Source organism: Symphalangus syndactylus, chromosome 14, assembly GCF_028878055.3.
Source record: "Symphalangus syndactylus isolate Jambi chromosome 14, NHGRI_mSymSyn1-v2.1_pri, whole genome shotgun sequence".
NCBI classification, from domain to species: Eukaryota; Metazoa; Chordata; class Mammalia; order Primates; family Hylobatidae; genus Symphalangus; species Symphalangus syndactylus.
The window spans coordinates 30,063,609-30,072,177 of record NC_072436.2 but is presented as its reverse complement, the minus strand read 5'-3'; positions in this window follow the sequence as shown (position 1 = coordinate 30,072,177).

Here is an 8,569-nt window from a genome sequence, read left to right as displayed (position 1 = left end):
TACCATGTGCCATGCTTGGTGCTCAGTGTTTCATGTATCTTTTTTTTTTTTAATTTAAAGATCGTATCAACTCTCTGTGGCAGGTGCTGTAAATATCCTCATTTAACAGATAAGGAAACTGAACCTTAGTCACTGCATTATCTTTCCCTAAAACACACATTTAGCTTAAACTCAGGTTTATCTGATTCATTATCTTCTGGTTTCAGTTGCTTAAGATCATCCAGATATGGCTAGGGGAGATGGATCTTTTTATGGGTTCAACTGTGTCTTCCCAAAAAGATATGTTTAAGTCACATCTCCTGATACCTCAGAACATGACCTCTTTGGAGATAAGGTCATTGCAGATGTAATTAGTTAAGATGAGCTCATACTGAAGTAGGGTGGACCCCTGACCCAATATGACTGCTGTCCTTATAAGAACACATCCATGTGAAGACAGACACAGATGACGGAGGATTGGAGTGAAGCATTTACAAACCAAGGAATGCCAAAGATTGCCCACAAACCACCAAGCTTCAGAGTGAACATGACCCTGTCAACACCTCGATTTCAGACTTCCCAGCCTCCCAAACTGTGAGACAATACATTTCAATTGTTTTAAGTCGTTCAGCATTAGTGGTATTCTGTGACAGCAACCCTAGGAAACTCTTGGGTTAAAGGCATATGTGTACATGTGTTATTGGAAAATGTATTAAAATGAGCAAGCAACACATAATGCCTAAAGCCCTCTGTGTATACAACACAATGTCAAAGAGTGATGGCAAAGTCACAAACTTGGTCTGTGTGCTTGGCTAACAAAATGCTTGTGATTTATTTCTCATATACTAATTGCCAGGCATTATCTGGGCTGAGTCCATGTCACAAGATGAGCTCTAACTCTGGAACCAGATCTGCTTTGATATGAGGCTTTTATCATATCTGAGCATTGAGACCTTGGGGGAAATGACTTAATCTGTCCTTTGTCTCAGTTCCTTATCTGTGAAATGGGGAAGATGATCCTAAAGAGGTTGTGGTCATCAGGTAAGCTAATTCGTATAAGGTGTTTAGCACAGTGCTTGGCATATAACCAAAGTTATTGTGCATTCACTGTGTGAGGTGGGTAATGTGATCCTCATTTTATGAATGAGGAAATGGAAGCTTAAAGGGGCTAAGCTATTTCTCCAGGACTGCAGAGACAATAAGTGACAGAAGGGGCATGGAACCTCATGTTCATGTCTCCAAAGCTAGGGGTAATTTCCTCCCGCCTCACTGCCTCCCAAACCAGAGCATGCAGCCTAGTCTTGAAAATAAAGAGCTGGTGCACATCAGAAGATTAATATAAGTACATGCAATGTATACAAAATGAGTCCCATGGGTAGCCTGACCATCCACTGAGAGTGTTCTTGTCTTGTTGGGACACATGCAGGTTTCACTCTGGAGGAAGTGGGATTTCCTGTCATGTGACATCGTTGAAAGTGCCGGTCCCCTCTCGCCATGTCAGAAGCATCTATCAGTCTGACTTTGTTATGATTCAATAACTTTGGAGAATACTGTACTTGAAAGAGAGGGGAAGAACACACAAAGGGGAGGGGGAGTTGAAGATGGGTAAGTTCCGTTTCATCTCCCATTAGGCTTATGAATTGGGGTGATCGGAGACTGGATATCAATATTTTTAAAAGACTTGTTGGCTAGAAATGTCGTGATTTTTTTTCTTCTTGCTCTAGAGATGGAATAATCCGCACCCCCAGAGCCAAACATAACATTTCAGTGGACCCTTTGTTATGCAAAGCCAAAATCAAAATCTAGCTTCAAAATGGAAACATTTAAGACAATGTGGAACTAAATGATTTGCTTGCATAATAATCTATATGCCATTTTTATTGTGGACCAAACTTCAGGTTGAAAAGGGAAGATTGGCACTTCACTCTTAAGTATTATTTGCCAGGGTAGACATACATATCAATCACATACACTGAACATTGGGATGGTGGGATGTGTTAAAACAATTTGAGGTTCCAGAATCAAAGAACACCATCTGTGAGAGTGAAACACAAAAGCCACTTCAAATAAAATGTTCCTGAACTCTTAGTCTCAAATCACTTTGTTGATAAAATTACTGAGCTTGTTCCATTTATATCTGTATTAACTTTTAACCTCTGCACCATTCCAATAGTAAAAGATTAATCACACAGACTAATGGTGTGGATTAATGAGGGAAAATCTGAATTACTGAGAATACCAATGCCAAAATTGTTGAACAAGAATGCAGTTTTATTACTTTCATGTGGCATATATACAAATACTAAGTAGTAAGTTCCAAGTATAAAGCTTTTCTAACAACCCCACATGATATAATGTATTGGAAATTCTTCTATATGTTAAAAGATTCCTTGTACACATAAATGAGTTATTGAATTGCTGAAGGAAGCCTCAAGAATCTTGGCTGCCAATTTTAGTCAAGATCTCTTTTAGTTGCGTGACCTTGAGTATACACAGAGGAATTATCTTGAACTTTTAACTCTACAGGACCCTCAACATTTAATCAGACATTCACAATTAATAGGTTAGTAACTGTCAATATTTTCTGATATATCTAAGTATGCTGTCTGAGAAAGTCACCATTGCTTTGGTTTGGGAAGGTGTTCCTTTGTGTAAAGAAGCAGAGGACCAGCAGGTGGCAGTGTATCCCCACCTGTGGGAGGAGAGTTCCTTGGTCATGCATGAAAAGCCCCCACTCAGGCTGGAAACAAATAACATAAAAATGTTTCTTTGCTCTGTGGAAAGTGGAAATTCATCAGCTGTTTTCTTTTTTTCTTCACACAGCTGTAGAGTGTTGGTGAAGTACCTCCTCTCAGAGTCCTTGTCTTTTGGGGTGACATGGCCCTGGCCAGCTCACAGGTCCTCGGGTGCCCTTGCCATTTCCCAGGGTGGATATTGCAAAGTCCTGCCAGAGACCACTCAGATGCCTGTGTCAGAGCCGCCCAATATGAAGTGTGTGCTCTCCAGAAAAGCAGTATCCTCCAGCCCACTCTCGGGTTAATAGAAAGGGTGCTAGGGGAACACGAGGGATCCCAATTCCTCACTGCCTGAGATGATAAAACATCCCTGGGCTGATGCTCAGCAATGTAAAGACATGAATGAATAAGCTGGAAGGAATCTTGGAGTTCCTGGCTATCCTCTTCATTTCAAAGAGAAAGCAATAGCGGCAAACCAAAATTATCTACCCCAGACCATCCAGCTCATTATGTTGTAAAGGCAAGACTAGCACTCAAGTCTCCTTGCAACCCAATTAATCTTTTTTCCCATATGTTTACAATGCATTGGTGTTAGGCAAAGAAAAGTTCGGCCGGGCGCGGTGTAATCTCAGCACTTTGGGAGGCAGAGGCAGGTGGATCACCTGAGGTCAAGAGTTCGAGACCACCCTGGCCAAAATGGTGAAACCCCATCTCTACTAAAAATACAAAATTAGCCGGGCTTGGTGGCAGGCGCCTGTAATCCCAGCTACTCAGGAGGCTGAGGCAGGAGAATCACTCGAACGCCAGAGGCGGAGGTTGCAGTGAGCTGAGATCACACCACTATACTCCAGCCTGGGTGAGAAAGACAGACTCCATCTCAAAAAGAAAAGAAAAGAAAAAAAAATGTTCTGAACAGGTGAAGGGAAAGGAAATGCTTTTGTTGACTGGCTTCCGTATTCTAGGCACTGTGCTTTTTTCTTTTGTACACACATTGTCCTTCAATCTCCAGCTGCTAGCAGATGTGATTATCTTTTCATATATTCATCACCTGAAGTGCAGAGGGGTTGCATGAGTTGCCTGAATCACTTGGCTAGTAAATGGTGGTAGAAATTTGTGTCTCACACTTGCAGAGAGAAGCAAGAGTCAGTTTTTAGAAGTCGTTAAACCCTGAGCAGGGAGGAATATGTAAAGATTAGAGGACCAGCGTCAAAGGTTGGCTCCTCCTTTGTCTTTGTAAATACTACTCTGCCTTTCTTATTAGTTATGTTTTCCCCAGCCCCATTTTACATTGGAATCTTTCCACAAAACTTTCTCTGAACACTCCATCTCAAAGTGCTTAATCCTCTGAACAAATGTATTATTTTTGCTTATCAGGCATGTGTCATTTACTGCTTTTAAGAAACAATGATCTCTTTATGTGTAAAAAATAATATTTTCTTCCAGTTTGATAATAGGTGATTACAACTATTCTGATTGCATGATGGATTAAATATTTAAGAAACTAATTGGGGTTTACAAAAATAGAATTAATCCCTTCAAGGAACATTGATAATACTCTCTTATTTCTGATATTTTCTAGTTCTCTGTGTTGAGAATCTTTTAGAATGGGGATCAGTGCCCTCAACTCTCCAGAAGTGTTGAACTAGTGACCTGGTACATTGGTCAGGCTACCCTTGACAGCTGCAGCATGTGGCTTTTCTGGAGAAATGAAGCAATTGTCAACTTTCCCATAGTCTAGTTTCTATAATTCATGCAGTATGCACTGTGTAGAAGGTGGATCCTGGGATATCAAAACCACAGTGACTTAGATTGTGTAGTCAGTCATATGTGGACTGGCGTGTTAAAATTCAGTCACCAATGGAGTAGCTTAGAGCTAACTCCTCCCAAAAAAAGAATTGCATGTTGAATGGCAACCATCATCACACACAGTAGAAGTCTCTTTTTGAGGAAGTATTTTTTCTAGGTAAAGGAAGAGGAAGTGGGCCATCTGTGGTTAATTTGTTGTGTTGAGTAACACTGAAAGGTTTCCCAGTTCCCAAACAGGGTGGACTAGTGAAACTAAGGTGATTTTTCTGCTCATAAGGTCACACTTATATGTTATACTACATTTCTGGGAATCTTGTCATAAATCTGCATCACAAAAAGTAACCTGTATCTAAATCCTGATCTAAAACCTCTCTAAATTCTGAGACTGAGTCATATAGCTAGGTATTTTATTCCTTGAAATACCAAAATCAGAAAAGGTAGAATGGAAAAATATATAGCTTTAGAATCAGACAGGAGTGAATTTGATTCTTGATACTGGCATATGTTAGTCATTTGAGCTTACATATCACATCAGATTTCATTTTTCTGCGTATGTGCAAAGTGAGGATAATAACATCAGCGTTAAAGAGGATTGGATGAGGAAATGTTATGTTTGTGAAGCATCTAGAGTAGTACATGCCATTTAATAGTTGCTTAATATAAAACAATAACAGTTATATTAACCAGTGAGGCAAGGCCACTTGAAAACGGTTTGCCATTGAGAAGAGAGGGAGAAATAGTCCTATTTTTTAATGGCAAGCCAGTTGCTCACTCACTTGTTCTTTCATTCATTCACTCACACACTCACACACAGTATTTTACAAAACCTGAGCTAGGTACAGTTATTGAATGACAATGTGGTAATTTCTTAACTTTAAAAATGAATTATATTGAGTTATAATTTTATATTATACAAACATATTTTCAAGATAACAAAGATTAGAGAGAATAAATAAAAATGGAAAATAGAGAAACAATAGAGAACATCAACAAAACCAAGAGCTGGTTCTTTGAAAAGATCAACACATTTGATAAACTTTAGCTAGACTGACTAAGAGGAAAGAAGATTTGAATTACAATCAAGAATGAAAGAGGGGATGATTTTACAGAAATATAAAAATATTTCAAGAGTGTACTATGAATAATTGTACACCCAAATTGAATAATTTAGATGAAATGGACAAATTCCCAGAAACATACAACCTACTGAGACTGAATCATGAAAAAATAGAAAAGCTAAATAGACATAGACCTAAAACTACTAAAAAGACTGAATTAATAACCAAAACCTTTCAAGAGAGAAAAGTCCAATATTAAATGACTTTACTGGTGAATTCTACCAAATATTTAAGGATTACCACCAATATTTCTCAAACTGTTCCAAAAATTTGAAGAAGAAGAAATGCTTTCTAACTCATTCTATAAGGCCATCAATACCCTGATGCCAAACCAGACAAAGACACTACAAGAAAAGTATAGACCAATATCTTTTAATAAATACTGATGCAAAAATCCTCAACAAAATTCCAGCAAACTGAGTTTAACAGCATATTAAAAGGATTATATATCATGACTACCTGGGATTTATTCCTAGAATGCAAAGATGGTTCAACATACAAAAATCAATAAATGTAACATACATTACATTAACGAAAAAGAAGAGAAAAAACTCTAAATGATCATTTCAATGCAAAAAAGCATTTGACAAAATTCAACACCCTTTTATGATTAAAAAAACACTCCACAAACTAGAAATAGAACTAAACTCCTTCAACATAATAAAAGACATATGAAAAACCAATAGCTAACATCACACTCAATGGTGAAAGACAAAAAGCTTTTCCTCTAAGAAGCAAGATAAGGATGCTTTGGTTTTGACACTTCTATTCAACATAGTACTGGAAGTCCTAGCCAGAGCAATTAGGCAAGGAAAAAAATAAAAAGTATTTATATAGGAAAGGAAGAAATAAAATTATCTTTGTTTGCAGATAACATATTTTATATTAAAAAACTCCAAGATTTTACAGAAAAACTGTTAGAAATAATAAATAAATCAATAAATAAACAAATCCAGAAAATTTGCAGGATACAAATTCAAGACACAAAATCTGTTGTGTTTCTATATTATGACAATGAACAATTTGAAACTAAGAAAATAATTAGAAAATATTAAGTAAACAATTCAATTTATAATAGCATCAACAAGGGTAAAATACTTAGGAATAAACCTAACCAAAGAGGAAAAAGACCTTTACATTAAAAACTACAAAACACTGCTGAAAGCAGTTAAAGAAAACACAGATAATTAGAACTACATTCCATGTTCATGGATTGAAAGACTAATATTGGTAAATTGTGAACACCACATGAAGACCTACAGATTCATACAGTCTCTATAGAAATCCTAATGACTTTTCTTTCAGAAATAGAAAAATCTGTCCTAGAATTCATATAGAATTTCAAGGAACCCTGAATAGCCGAAACAATCTTGGGAAAAAAAATGAAGTTGGACATCTTATACTTTCTGATTTCAAACTTACTGTAAGGCTATGGTAATCAGAACACTGTGGTACTGATATAAAAGCAGGCCAATGAAATAGAATACAGATCCAGAAATATACCCTTGTATATATAGTCAAGTGATTTTCAACAAGACTGCCAAAAATATGATGAAGAAAGTGTAGTCTTTTTCTGCAACAAATGGTGTCAGAAAATCTAGATATTCACACATAAAAAAAAGTTGGATTTTTACCTTACACCATATGCACAAATTAACTCACAATGGAAGGAAGGCCCATATACAAGATCCAAAACTATTAAATTCTTAAAAGAAGACTTAAAAGTAAAAACTTTATAACATTTTATTTGGCAATGACATCTTGGATGTGACATCAAAAGCACAGGCAACAAAATAAAAATAAATAGGTAAGTTGGATAAAATTGAAATATTCTGTGCATCAAAGGACACTCAAACTGAGTGAAAAGGCAACCCAAAGACAATCCACAGAATGGGAGAAAATATTTGTCAATCATATATCTGACAAGGAATTGATTTCCAGAATATATAAAGGACTCCTACAACTCAACAGCAAAAAGCTCAAACAAACCAACTTAAAACATGGGCAAATGATCTGAATGTATATTTTTCTAAAAAATATACACAAAATAGCCAATAATGAAAAGATGCTAAACACCTGAAATGCAAATCAAAATCACAAGTAGATACTACCTCAAACCAGTAAGAATAGCAACTATATATAGATATATAAGTATGTTTAATATATTAACATGTATATAATATCTATACATATATAAATGTATTCAAATTTGGTAAAGATGTGGAGAAATTAGAACATCTGTGTATTTCTGGTGGTATAGCCACTATGGAAAACAGTATGGCAATTCCTCAATATATTCAAAATAGAATTACCATATGATTTAGCAATTTCATTTCTGGATTTATAAAAAAATGAAATATGATATACTCAAACAGGCATTTGTACACCCATGTACACAGCAGCATTATTTACAATAGACAAAAGGTAGAAGCCACCCATATGTCCATGCACAGATGAATGGATAAACAAAATGTGTGTGTGTGTGTGTGTGTGTGTGTATGTAATGAATATTACTGAACCTTAAAAAAAGAAAACTGACACATGCTACAATATGGATGAGCCTTGAAGAAATTATCCTAGGTGAAATAAGCCAGTCATAAAAGGACAATGTTGTATGATTCCACTTATATGAGGTATGTTAAGTAATCAAATTCTTGGAGAAAGAAAGGAGAATGGTGGTTGCCAGGGGATGGGGAAAGGGGAGAGGGGGAAGTCAGTATTTAACAGGTACAGAGTGTTAGTTGGGGAAGATGGAAAAGTTCTGGAGTTGGATAGCTGTGATAATCTCACAGCAATGTGAATGTACTTGATGCCACAGAACTGTTTATTTCAAAATCGTTAAAATAGTAACTGTTATGTATATTTTACCATAATTAAAACATGTCTGTTTGCAAACATAGTGGCTCAAGCATACTTGTGACGAACGGACAA